General features: G+C 50.0%; 1 protein-coding gene across 2 annotated transcripts in view; it reads left to right on the top strand.

The window, feature by feature from the left end:
* LOC121874674 (serine/arginine repetitive matrix protein 2-like) overlaps positions 1-14,307 on the top strand; it is a 178,602-nt gene that overhangs the window by 77,012 nt on the left and 87,283 nt on the right. The gene's annotated exons all lie outside the window — the stretch shown is intronic.

The following is a 14,307-nucleotide window of genomic DNA, read 5'->3' as shown; positions in this document are numbered from 1 at the left end:
TGTTGGGGGGATGAAGGCTCTGTGTTGCCGTGGGGGTGGTGAAGGCTCTGTGTTGCCGGGGGTGGTGAAGGCCTGTGTTGCCGTGGGGTGGTGAAGGCTCTGTGTTGCCGTGGGGGGTGGTGAGGCGTGAAGGCTCTGTTGTCGTGGGGTGGTGAAGGCCCCAGTTGCCGTGGGGGTGGTGGCTCCAGGTTGCCGGGTGGGAAGGCTCTGTTGCCGTGGGGTGGTGAAGGCCCTGTGTTGCCGTGGGGGTGGTGAAGGCTCTGTTGCCGTGGGGGTGGTGGACTCCAGGTTGCCGTGGGGTTGCGCGGGGGGTGATGAAGGGTTGCCGTGGAGGTGGTGGCCCAGTTGCGGGGGTGGTAGGCCCTGTTGCCGTGGGGTGGGTGGAAGGCTCCAGGTTGCCGGTGGTGAATAGGTGCTGGGGATGAAGGCCCAGTTGCCGTGGGGGTGGTGAAGGCTCTGTGTTGCCGTGGGGGGTGGTGAAGGCTCCTGTTGCCGTGGGGGTGGTGAAGGCCCAGTTGCCGTGGGTGATGAAGGCTCTGGTTGCCGTGGGTGGTGAAGGCTCTGGTTGCCGTGGGGGGGTGAAGGCCCTGTGTTGCCGTGGGGGGTGTGGAAGGCTCTGTGTTGCCGTGGGGGTGGTGAAGACCCTGTGTTGCCGTGGGGGTGGTGGCTGCTCGTGTGGTGAAGGCTCCTGTGTTGTGGGGGGTGGTGAAGGCCCAGTTGCCGTGGAGGTGGGGAAGGCCCTGGTTGCCGTGGGGTGGTGAAGGCTCGTGTTGCCGTGGGGGGTGGTGAAGGCCCAGTTGCCGTGGGGGGTGGTGCAGGCTGCTGTGGGGATGAAGGCCCAGGTTGCCGTGGGGGTGGTGAAGGCCTGTGTTGCCGTGGGGGTAAGGGCTCTGTGTTGCCGTGGGGGTGATGAAGGCTCTGTGTTGCCGTGGAGGGTGGTGAAGGCTCAGGTTGCCGTGAGGGTGGTGAATGGCCTGTGTTGCCGTGGAGGGTGATGAAGGCCTGTGTTGCCGTGGGGGATGGTGGAAGCTTGTGTTGCCGTGGGGGTGGTGAAGGCCCGTTGCCGTGGGGTGGTGAAGGCCTGTGTTGCCGTGGGGGTGGTGAAGGCTCTTGTTGCCGTGGAGGGTGATGAAGGCCTTCTGTTGCCGTGGGGGTGATGGGCTCTGTGTTGCCGTGGGGGGGGGTGAAGGCCAGTTGCCGGGGTGGTGAAGGCTCTGTGGGTAAAGGCCTGGGGGTGGTGAAGGCTCTGTGTTGCCGTGGAGGGTGGTGAAGGCTCTGTGTTGCCGTGGGGTGACGGCCGTGGGGGTGAAGGCTCTGTGTTGCCGTGGGGTGGTGAAGGCCCTGGTTGCCGTGGAGGTGGTGAAGGCTCCGGGTTGCCGTGAGGTGAAGGTCTATGTTGCCGTGGAGGGTGGTGAAGGTCTGTGTTGCCGTGGGTGGTGAAGGCTCTGTGTCCGTGGGGTGGTGAAGGCCCAGTTGCCGTGGGGGTGGTGAAGGCTCTGTGTTGCCGTGGGGGTGGTGAAGGCTCCAGTCCGTGGGGGTGGTGAAGGCTCCGGTGGTGCGGGGGTGAAGGGCCTGTGTTGCCGTGGGGTGGGAAGGCTGTGGGGTGGTGAAGGCTCCAGGTTGCCGTGGGGGTGGTGAAGGCTCTGTGTTGCCGTGGAGGGTGGTGAAGGCCCTGTGTTGCCGTGGAGGGTGGTGAAGGCTCCTGGGTGGGGGGTGGTGAAGGCTCTGTGTTGCCGTGGGGGGATGAAGGCCCTGTGTTGCCGTGGGGTGGAAGGCTCCAGGTTGCCGTGGGGTGGTGAAGGCCTGTGTTGCCGTGGGGGGTGGTGAAGGCTCCTGGCCGTGGGGTGGTGAAGGCCTCTGTGTTGCCGTGGGGGTGGTGAAGGCCCTGTGTTGCCGGAGGGGGAAGGCCCGGTGTCGGAGGGTGGTGAAGCTCTGTGTTGCCGTGGGGTGGTGAAGGCTCGTGTTGCCGTGGAGGTTGGTGAAGTCTGTGTTGCCGAGGTGGTGAAGGCCTGTGTTGCCGTGGAGGGTGGGGTGGCTGGCTCCGGTTGCCGTGGAGGGTGGGTGAAGGCTCTGGGTTGCCGTGGGGGGTGGTGAAGGCTCTGTGTTGCCGTGGGGGTGGTGAAGGCCTCGTTGCGTGGGGTGGGAAGGCCGTTGCCGTGGAGGGTGGTGGCTGTTGCCGTGGGTGAAGGCGTGCGTGGGGAAGGTCTGTGTTGCCGGAGGGTGGTGAATCGTGTTGCCGTGGGGTGGTCCGGTGAAGGCTGGCCGTGGGGGATGAAGGCTCTGTGTCGCGGGGGTGGTGAAGGCCCAGTTGCCGGAGGGTGGTGAATCTGTGTTGCCGTGGAGGGTGGTGAAGGTTCTGTGTTGCCGTGGAGACTATGTTGCCGTGTTTTCGTGGGGTGAAGGCTCGTTGCCGTGAGGTGGTGAAGGCCTTGTTGCTGGAGGTGGGAAGGCTCTGTGTTGCCGTGGGGTGGGAAGGCTCAGGTTGCCGTGAGGTGGTGAAGGCTCCAGTTGCCGTGGAGGGTGGTGAAGGCCTGGTTGCCGTGGGGTGGTGAAGGCTCTGTTGCCGTGGGGTGATGAAGGCTCTATGTTGCCGTGGGGTGATGAAGGCTCTGTGTTGCCGTGAGGGTGGTGAAGGCTCTGTGTTGCCGTGGAGGTGGTGAAGGCTCTGTGTTGCCGTGGAGGGTGAAGGTCTGTGCGCTTGTGTGCCTGGGGGTGGTGAAGGCCCAGGTTGCCGTGGGGTGGTGAAGGCCTGGTTGGGTGGTGGTGTGGGATGAAGGCTCTGTGTTGCCGGGGTGATGAAGGCCCTGTTACGGGGGTGTGTTAAAGGCCTCGGTTGTGGGGGTGAACTAAAGTGTAAAGATTAATAGCGAGTGGGAAGAGTGCAGAACAGGAACCATGACGAGACACCTGGCAGTGATGAGAAAATAGTGACAGTGAACCAGCCACAGCTGCACGGATGTTGGTGGAGGAGGTGTGTCAGGTGATGGAGGTGGAGGTGCTGTGATGGAGGTGGAGGAGGGATGGAGGAGGGTGTCAGGCGGAGGTGGAGGTGTGTCAGGTGATGGAGGTGGAGGTCAGGTGGAGTGTCATAGAGTTGTAGCGAAGTAGATATTCTCTGTAACATATATTTTGGAACTTGGTAAAATATGGTACAGGAGCTCAAATTTCTATATATCAAATACGATAGAATTTGAAACCTAACCTAACCTAACCTATTCCATGTTGTGCTTCACGCCAGAGAGTGACTTCAGATAAAACTAATGACTGGCTCACGTTGGCCTTACATAGGATGCCCATTAAACTGACATCTGAGACATCACTGTAACATCACGGACATCACCACTACCGCCGTCACACGTCACACAGACCTCGTCACCACCACTGTTTATCAAGACGTTAACACAGTCAATAATGACAGTGGTAGGCCAGACACAGGCGAGGGAGTAGCGTGAGGCTGATCATTACCCCCAGATAACTGTACACACACACACACACACACACACACTTCATGGGACTTATTAGACCACCTACTGTACTGCTGTGTCATCTATTAGTCCAGAATCCAAAACATTATACTACACTGGTCTCTGTTTTCTCTCCCGCGGGTCACCCCAACACTGCCTGGAGCACACGAGTGGCTTAGTTCATCTTCCGTAATTAAGGTTTAACTCAGTGGTCACTTATGTACCTCCCTCTCTTGTGTGTGTCTAGAAGGTTTTGGGTTTATGAGGGAAAGTCTTATGGTTTAATAGTGTGTGTGTGTGTGTGTGTGTGTGTGTGTGTGTGTGTGTGTGTGTGTGTGTGTGTGTGTGTGTGTGTGTGTGTGTGTGTGTGTGTGTGTGTGTGTGTGTGTGTGTGTGTGTGTGTGTGTGTGTCTCAACACATTATAACTTATTGTGTCATATTTCGTAACAATATAATCACCAACACCTAATATATACGTCTCAGTGTGGTGTTCGCTGCTCGTAAATACTCCCTCACATAGAAGAAGATATAATCGTTCAGTCAGTAAGGAAAAGCGGACATTAGGGGTGAGTAACGTAGCCAAATATGCTCCCAGTGTCCCGACTCACCACGTAAACATTAAAGAGTTGGGTTATTGTGTAGTCTTGCCGTAATGGTGGACGACTTTACAACGAGGAAAATGTATCACGGGAAAGAGGCGAGGTGACGTATGTATAATAACAATGTAAATAAACACAGAGAGATGAGGGAATAGATAAGCGAAACACAAAGGCGACCAGCCGTTTCCTCATTACCGTGGCCAGGGTGTTTGGACCTTCCCTCATTTGTCCCTCATCAAGAATTCACGTATGTCTTCAGTTCAGGGAGACTCGCGCCTTTTCCTTGACATTTTTGTTGACGGTTTTCCTCATCAACTCTTCTCATTCATTTTCTTTTATTCATAAATTCTTAAAATACGATAAATGTTGAGAATATGATACAACCTTATCTTATACCTTACACCTTTCCTTACCTTACCTTACCTTATACCTTACCTTGTACCTTACACCTTTCCTTACCTTACCTTACCTCACCAATACTAACACCTAACAGACAAATAATCCGAATCGATCAATATTCTTTGTAAACTTTCGATTTCGTGAAGTGAAAAGTTAAAATAGGAGTAGAGATGAGAGTCAGGTGAGGGTGAGACAGATTTGGCCAGGTGCAAGGTGAGGGCGCGTCTCTCCTCCCAGGTGTTGCTCCTCATTAGTCTCTCACCCAGCCAACGATTTATTTTATTCTGGTGTTTGTTAGACCAAAAACATGTTTCCCTTAACAGCTCTGAAAAAATAAAGTTAATTGGGTGAGTTAGTCGAGCTCTTTCTTCCATGGTTGATAATATTGTTAGTATGAACCAGTGTAAATGTTTCACTGTAAATGGGTGTAAATTGTCCGTGTGAGTCTGTTTAGTTTTTCAACATGTGAAGTTATATTTGTGGATATATTAATTCATTGAAAAAATATATATATATGATGTAGAAAATTATTGAATATGATAAAGGTGTTTTGTGAAGTTGTCGTCATGCCCTCCCTCCCTCCTTCCTTCCTCTTGTCTTGCTTCCTCTTCCCTCCCTCCTTTTTGTGGTCTTTCTCCACTCTCCCTCCATCCCCATCTCCTCCTGTCTTCCCCATGTTAACTCAGTGAGGAAGACAGCAAAAGGCGTCAGGCAGTGAAAGAAAAAAAACAGCTCTCGTTTTTGTCATTGTTGGCAGGGGAAGGCTGGGTGAGGGGAGATGAGGTGGGGAGATGAGGTGGGGGAGATGATGTGAGGGGAAGGGAGCAGAGGAGAAGGAAGTACAGGGTGAAGGGGAGAAAGAGGAGGATGAGGGTAGAAAATAAGAGCGTAAGAGGAAGAAGAAAAGGAGTAAGGGAATGTTACGGTTGACACAATTTACTAAAACCAATTATAACCCCCCCGAGTGACCACACAACTTTCTGGTGACTGAGTGACCACCCCTAGGACCACAACCTCCCGAGTGAGACCAATAACCCGAGTGACCAATAACTTGAGGACTATTGAGTTATTGACCAATAACCCTCCCCGAGTCCATGACCAATAACTGAGTATCTGTGATTTTCTGGCTAAATAAAATGTTTCTATTCAATTCAAACTACAGGTGTGATGCGACCCGCCCCAGGTGTTCACTGCTGTGTTACCTGCCGCCACACGTGTATGTTGAACTGTAAAACACGAGTTCTGTCTCCTCTCTGTCTTACGTTTGTTTACATCTTTAAAGCAAAAAGAAGACACACGGTAATAGAGGATAGTGCTCTCTCTCTCTCTCTCTCTCTCTCTCTCTCTCTCTCTCTCTCTGTGTGGGCAGGTGTGAACCAGTCGACTTAATCAATAAACCTTAAAATATGCAATTGTACCCAAAAAATTTAAATTGGTACACATGTCATACAGCCATTGGCAACATTGTCCTACCCAGCCTTAGGTTGATAGCGGGTGTTGACTGATGTATGGCTGTATAGACCTGTTGTGGTGTAGCCGGACTCGTTGTTCTCTGAGTGTACTGTACTGTGGACCAGGGCACACACGGACCATGGCGCACACGGACCAGAACACACACGGACCAGGGCGCACACGGACCAGGGCACACACTGACCAGGGCACACACGGACCAGGGCGCACACTGACCAGGCACACACGGACCATGGCGCACACTGACCAGGGCACACACGGACCATGGCGCACACGGACCACACACGGACCATGGGCGCACACGGACCATGGCTCACACAGCCAGGGGCACACACGGACCAGGGCACACGCGACGAGGGCACACACTGACCAGGGCACACACGGACCAGGGCGCACACTGACCTGGGCACACACGGACCATGGCGGGCGCACACTGACCAGGGCACACACGGACCATAGCGCACACGGACCAGGGCACACACGGACCATGGCACACACGACCATGGCTCACACTGACCAGGGCACACACGGACCAGGGCACACACTGACGGGACACACACGGACCATGGCACACACTGACCAGGGCACACACGGACCATGGCGCACTGACCAGGCACACACGGACGCGCACACTGACCAGGGCACACAGGGCACACACGGACCATGGCGCACACGGACCAGGGCACACACGGACCACTGATATTAAAAAAGAAAGAAAACGTGATAGGTTAAGGGTGGACTACAGTACAAGGTCAAGGGTGGACTACAGTATGACGGAGTAACCCCAACACTTCCTGATAACCTTCCTTGTCTTTTACTTCACTCATGGACGAATTAATATCATCATTATTGTTCCCATTATAATTCTACCACTAGTTATTCTATGAGTCCTTCAGGAAACCCATTTTTTTTATGTTGAATTTACCGGAAGATTACTTGTACTGTGACGGTGGGAGTGGGTGAGTGTGGATGGGGGGGGGTTGTTGTGGGTAGATGAAAGACTTATGTGTGTGGATTGGGAAGGAGGACGAGGAAGGGATTGACAGACATTCTTACAAAACATTCCCTCCTCTCAAACTGGCATTGTGAGAAAGGCATCAAACTTAATTTTTCCTCCTTAACCACAACAAAAGAATATAATCCACTGACAATAGCATCGAAATAGCAATGAGACTCTAAAGCTTCAATAGACACATCCTCTCAATAGCTTCATATAATAGCTGAGTATCCGGGAGGAGAGTTGGTTGTCGTTTAGGATGGTGGTAGGAGGAGGTGGTGCTGGTATGGTCTCAGAGGGTCGTACGTTAAGTCTTATTGGTTAGGTTAGTTATTGGAGTATTATCATTAACAAAATATTAATGTACTTCACTTTTGTATGTTAATGATGAATCGTCTATGTGTTGGAATATTCACTGAGTTTTAACACGTATAGATGGTAAGACGTGATGCTCTTTTGTTACGGTGTGTTGGTACCCGGGTGAAGGCTTGAAGGTAGTGTGTGTGTTGAGGCATGGTAACAGTATATAGTCTTGGTGAGAATTTGATGCCATTTTTATCCCATTTCTTCATAAAGGGAGTTAGATTTTATGTCCATTACACGACCAAGACGATCAGTTAGGAGGAAAATATATGTTGTATGGATCTGATCATTCTACCCATGGCTTGTGTGGGTTACGTTCACTCTTGTACTGTGTTAAGTGTTGTGTGGGCCAGCTTTAGGGGGCGTCTTAACCCACAGTGTCGTGATCAGGTGACATAGTGTACCTTTATGATCCATTATAACATTTAACCTTCACATGGAGGGCTCTTGCGGCCTTGTGACATATTTTAGAGGGAGTACTGACACACACACACACACACACACACACACACACACACACACACACACAGTCACTTGGTGTTTGACTGTGGGGCGGCTTAGGTTTTTAAATGTCTCATATTCTTACGTTTCTTCTTCCGCTTATTATCTTCTCTCTCTCCTCTTCCCAGCTTTCTATATCTGTAGTCATTTCCTTCTTTCATATTTGCCCTTGTCCCCTCTCTCCTCCTCCAAACTGTCTATCAAATGTTTTTCCCCTCTCCTCCTTTCGCATCTCCTTCTCTTCGCCCCCTCGTCTCCCTCTCCCCTCCCTTCCCTCTCTCGTCCCCCTCTCTCCTCCTGCAGCAGTTCTGGCCGTGTTTCCCCTCCCCCGTCAGCGATAAGACACGGACCACCTCCAGCCGTCACCCAGCAGGCGATACATCCTGGGCCGCCGGCGATACTTGACGCCTGCGTTATAAGGGTCGTCATCTTGCTGGCACCCGCCCCTGGCTCCCTTGTTGGTGGTGGTGGCACTTGTGGTAATGGTGGTAGTGGCACTCATGGTGTTCGTAGTGGCACTGATGTTGGTAGGGACTGTACTGGTAGGCGAGGGAGACACTTGGGGTAGTCATGTGTTTCCCAGAGTGTGATGTTCACTATATTTCGTTGATGCTTTAGAAAGACAACAAGAAACTTCCCGTATCTGTAGTTGAGGGCTACGGCGGCTGAATTAATACAGCACTTGCCTCATGTTCGGGGCACCCCCAATCTGTCAAGGTGTAAATGAGAACCTAACTTCAGTTGGGAAAGTAAAACCAGTCGAGTGCAGTCCCGACCACTTTGCCTCCTGGTGTACCGAGGTTTACGAGTCATTGTTTTTATCCTCGTTGTCCCTGGCGGGCCGGGCCGTCTGGCCTACTGGACCAACTCCATTCATGTAATATGTAAAGAGTTTCAGACACTAAACAGCTCCTGGGCAACAGTTCAACGGCTGCATATATCTTCTCGTGTTGCGACAGTGCGACACTTACAGCCGTGTTTACTGATCATGGGGGCCCCCGTAAATTGTGAGGTCGTCAACTCTATACTGATCATCCTCCAAGAGGGACCCTGACGAGGCTGCCCCGTACATCACGTCGCTGGTCGTTGTATTACAATATTTCAGGCCAACACCCGGACCTGCTGCTGTACACAACACCGCTACCACCAACGCGATTTTTAAATCTTTTAATATATTGAAGTTAAGGTTTCAGGAGATTTTATTTTTCATTAAATGCAAAACCTGTAATATCAGAGCACTTGTCTGGGGTGACATAGCCTTGGTTCAGTCCTGCCATGTCTTATAAGAAGTACTTGGTGTAAGGTGAGGCGATGTATAAAAGGTTCAGGTTCTGGTATATTGTACAGTAGGAGCATCGTCAGCCTCAGGTAGTGTTGCTCTTTCACCGTGTGTGTGTGTGTGTGTGTGTGTGTGTGTGTGTGTGTGTGTGTGTGTGTGTGTGTGTGTGTGTGTGTGTGTGTGTGTGTGTGTGTGTGTGTGTGTGTGTGTGTGTGTGTGTGTGTGTCTCTTATCTCACCGGAACATACAGTACTGCAACACCCTCAAGAATGTAAATAGTCTCCATTTAACCATTCAAACACTTGTACAACACAACACACTAAAAACAAATTGCATTTTGGAAACACATCAGTGTAAAACGTACGATTCTTAACCCTGAAGAAAATAAACAACACCAAATCAGTTTCCCTTCACAGTGTACTAGATTTGTTTTATCGATAAGTTATGAAGCATGAGGGAAGGCCGTAACTAGGGTGGGAGGGTGTGGCAGACGAAGAGGAAGGGTGTGGCAGACGAAGAGGGAGGGTGTGGCAGACGACACCCACAAGCCAAGATGAATTCCTTCTATTTTTGTGTTAATATATAAATAGTTTCGTGTTGCAGCCATGATACATAGTCGTGTGTGTGTCGCCTCCACAACCTGTACTGTGTTGTGGTAGGTGTTGGGAGTGGAGGAGGTGAGCAGTTAGTGGAGTAGGGTGGAAGAGGAGTCTTTAATGGAGTAGAGTGGAGGAGTTAGTGGAGTAGAGTGGAGGAGTTAGTGGAGTAGGGTAAAGGAGTTAGTGGAGTAGAGTAAAGGAGTTAGTGGAGTAGAGTAAAGGAGTTAGTGGAGTAGAGTAAAGGAGTTAGTGGAGTAGAGTGATGTTAGTGGAGTAGAGTAAAGGAGTTAGTGGAGTAGAGTGGAAGAGGAGTCTTTAATGGAGTAGAGTGGAGGAGTTAGTGGGCAGAGTAGGGAGTAGAGTAAAGGAGTTAGTGGAGTAGAGTAAAGGAGTTAGTGGAGTAGAGTAAAGGAGTTAGTGGAGTAGAGTGGGAGTAAAGGTTAGTGGAGTAGAGTAAAGGTTAGTGGAGAGAGCAAGAGTAAGTAGGTGTTAGTGAGTAGAATGGAAGAGGAGTCTTTAATGGAGTAGAGTGGAGGTGTTAGTGGAGTAGAGTAAAGGAGTTATTGGAGTAGAGTAAAGGAGTTATTGGGTAAATAAAGGAGGAGTGTTTGGCGCTGAAACAACCGTGACCCATATCACTATATTTAGTAGCTTAACCTTGTACTGCTGTCTCCCTCCCTGGTGCTGTTACGACCCATATAGTGACGGTACATTGGTGATGGTGACGGTACAGGTGGTGATGGTGACGGTACAGGTGGTGATGGTGACGGTACAGGTGGTGATGGACGGTACAGGTGGTGATGGTGACGGCTGTGATGGTGACGGTACAGGTGGTGATGGTGGGTACAGGTGGTGATGGTGACGGTACGAGTGGTGATGGTGACGGTACAGGTGTGATGGTGACGGTACAGGTGGTGATGGTGAGGTGACGGTACAGGTGGTGATGGTGACGGTACAGGTGGTGATGGTGGTGCAGGTGGTGATGTGATTGACTTGGTGATGGTGACGGTACAGGTGGTGATGGTGACGGTACGGGTGGGTGATGCAGGATGGTGACATGGTGATGGTGACGGTACAGGGTGGATGGTGACGGTGGTGGTGATGGACGGTGGGTGGTGATGGTGGGTACTGTGATGGTGACGGTTCAGGTGGTGATGGTGACGGTACAGGTGGTGATGGTGGCGGTACAGGTGGTGATGGTGACGGTACAGGCTGTGATGGTGACGGTACAGGAGGTGATGGTGGTGATGGGTGACGTACAGGTGGTGATGGTGACGGGTGAGGTGATGGTGACGGTACGATGGTGACGGTATGGTATGGTGGTGACGGTACTGGTGGTGATGATGACAGGTGGTGATGACGGTACAGGTGGTGATGGTGACGGTGTGGTGGTGGTGATGAGTGACAGGGTGGTGATGGTGAGTGGTGGTGGGCACACGGTGGGTGACGGTGGGTGGTGACGGCTGGTGATGGTTAGTGATGGTGACGGTACGGTGTGATGGTGACGGTACAGGTGGTGAGTGATGGTGACGGTACGGGTGAAAATGATGAGTTGATAGTGTTGATGATGATGGTGCAGGTAAAAATATATATGCATTGAGGAGGACCTCACTCCTTGCCTGACACTCACCTGACCTGGCTCGCCTGACCTTCACCTGGCACTCACCTGACCTGCCTGACCTTCACCTGGCACTCACCTGCCTGACTCACCTGACCTTCACCTGGCACTCCACCTAGCACTCTCCTGACTCACCTGAGCACTGGCACTCACCTGACTCCCTGGCACTCACCTGACCTTCACTGACTCGCCCGACCTTCACCTGACACTCACCTGACCTTCACGTGGCACTCAACTGACTCACCTGGCACTCACCTGACTCACCTGGCACTCATCTTATACCTCTCGCCTCACACGACACGACCCCGAGATAGAGATCCGGGTGACTTAGTTTTTCATACGAGGGAGGGGGAGAGGAGAGGGTAGGGGTAATGGGGGGTAGGGGGGGGAAGGAGGGATTATAGACTTGAATCTCCAAAATTAATATACGAAGCTTTGAAAATTATCTTACGAATCTTTAAAATTATCTCACGAATCTTTAAAATTATCTCACGAATCCTTAAAATTATCTCACGAAACCTTAAAATTAACTCAGGAATCTTTAAAATTATCTCACGAATCTTTAAAATTATCTCACGAATTCTTAAAATTATCTCACGAAACCTTAAAATTAACTCGGGAATACTTAAAATTATCTCACGAATCTTATTATTATCTCACGAATCTTTAAAATTATCTCACGAATCCTTAAAATTATCTCACGAAACCTTAAAATTAACTCAGGAATCTTTAAAATTATCTCACGAATCTTTAAAATTATCTCACGAATCCTTAAAATTATCTCACGAAACCTTAAAATTAACTCAGGAATCTTTAAAATTATCTCACAAATCTTTAAAATTATCTCACGAATCTTTAAAATTATCTCACGAATCCCTAAAATTATCTCACGAAACCTTAAAATTAACTCTCGAATCTTTAAAATTATCTCTCGAATCTTTAAATTATCTCACGAATCTTTAAAATTATCTCACGAATCTTTAAATTATCTCACGAATCCTTAAAATTATCTCACGAAACCTTAAAATTAACTCAGGAATCCTTAAAATTATCTCACGAATCCTTCAAATTATCTCACGAATCTTTAAAATTATCTCACGAATCTTTAAAATTATCTCACGAATCCTAAAAATTATCTCACGAAACCTTAAAATCATCTCTCGAATCTTTAAATTATCTCACGAATCTTTAAATTATCTCACGAATCCTTAAAATTATCTCACGAAACCTTAAAATTAACTCAGGAATCCTTAAAATTATCTCACGAATCCTTAAAATTATCTCACGAATCTTTAAATTATCTCACGAATCCTTAAAATTATCTCACGAAACCTTAAAATTAACTCAGGAATCCTTAAAATTATCTCACGAATCATTAAAATTATCTCACGAATCCTTCAAATTATCTCACGAAACCTTAAAATTAACTCAGGAATCCTTCAAATTATCTCACGAATCCTTCAAATTATCTCACGAATCCTTCAAATTTTCTCACGAATCCTTAAAATTTACTAATGAATCTTTAAACACACGAATCTCCAGAATTAACACGTGAATCATCTGAGACGCCGGACCCTGGTGTGTCGTGCTGCCGGTGTCGTCTACAAGGTGGTGATTCATTAACTTTAGGTCGTAACTGAGGCGCCGTGTTAAGCTGCCGGGGAACCACTCGCCTTCCTGGAACCTTGAGAGAGAGAGAGAGATATGTTTGGAGCCAGCGGTGTGTTATGATAAGAGGTAGTGATGATGACGGGTAGTGATGATGGAAGGTAGTGGTGGTGAGAGGGGTAGTAGTGATGAGGGGTTGTGGTGAGGGGGTAGTGGTGGTGAGAGGGGTAGTGGTGGTGAGAGGGGTAGTGGTGGTGAGGGGGTAGTAGTGATGAGGGGTTGTGGTGAGGGGGTAGTGTGGTGAGAGGGTAGTGGTGGTGAGGTGGTAGGGGGTGAGTGGTGGTGGTGAGAGGGGTAGTGGTGGTGAGAGGGGTAGTGGTGGTGAGAGGTGGTAGTGGTGGTGAGAGATTCGAGGTCGTGGTCACTACCGACGCATCCACACTAAACACAAGTCTGGCTTTGTTGTCCTCCTCCTCCTCCTCCTCCTCAGCCTTCTGCACTTACCCTTCCCTCGCAGTAATCTTTCCCTCACTCCACCTGTTTCTTCCTCACATGCTCTGCCTCTCACACCTGACAACCGTTTAGTCTCGCCAGGTAACCCGTACCACCTTGGCGGCCTCGTCTGTTCCACCCTCCATTGTAACACCTACTCCCCCTTCTCCCTGACACCCCCACACACCCTCCTGGCGGCATCACCCTCTAAACATACATCTTTAGCATCCTTTTCCTCCCCACGGAACTGTCTTATTTCTCCTCCCTCATAGTGACCTCCCCTCCCTGGTACTCACACATCTGATAACATCTGGATGGGGGTTTCCCTGGACGAGTATTATTGGAGGAGATTTACGCCCGTCACCCGACACACCGACCCACCACAAACAAGGTTCTATTTTAATACTCGGCGAGTGTAGGAGGCGGCGTGGCTGCTTGATGGTCAGTCATACACGATCTGATGTTGTTGGGCGAGTCGTCGTATCCGAGCCAACCCTTGTGATGTGTTTTATGTGTACTGTACTGGAAATCGTGGGAGCGTTAAGAAGTTAGTTCAGGATAGCTTCGTCGTCTCGGTTTGGGAAATATAAAATTGGGATTCGTCGCTGGTGGGACACCACCTGCTAGTGGTGACTCCTGCTTCCCTCTACAGTGAAGCTTTTCATAATCTGTACCACATAATTCATTAACTTCAGATATATATTTTGATATTTTAATTTTTTTTTATATAGGATGAGTGTGTTATAGAGAGTGAGTGTTGACACAGCCCGGTACTCTCCTCAGGATGAGGGAGTCACGTAGCTCCACTGTGAGGAAGAGAGAGAGAGAGAGAGAGTTGTGCCTCACAGTGATGGCTTGTGGCGTCACCTTACAGGTGTTCTCTCACACTTCTCTTACAGTTGGTCTACACAGTACTG

This window comes from Homarus americanus, unplaced genomic scaffold (genome assembly GCF_018991925.1).
Source record: "Homarus americanus isolate GMGI-L3 unplaced genomic scaffold, GMGI_Hamer_2.0 scaffold34360, whole genome shotgun sequence".
NCBI lineage: Eukaryota > Metazoa > Arthropoda > Malacostraca > Decapoda > Nephropidae > Homarus > Homarus americanus.
The sequence above is the reverse complement of the archived record's forward strand: the minus strand, read 5'-3'. Positions and strand labels throughout refer to the sequence as shown.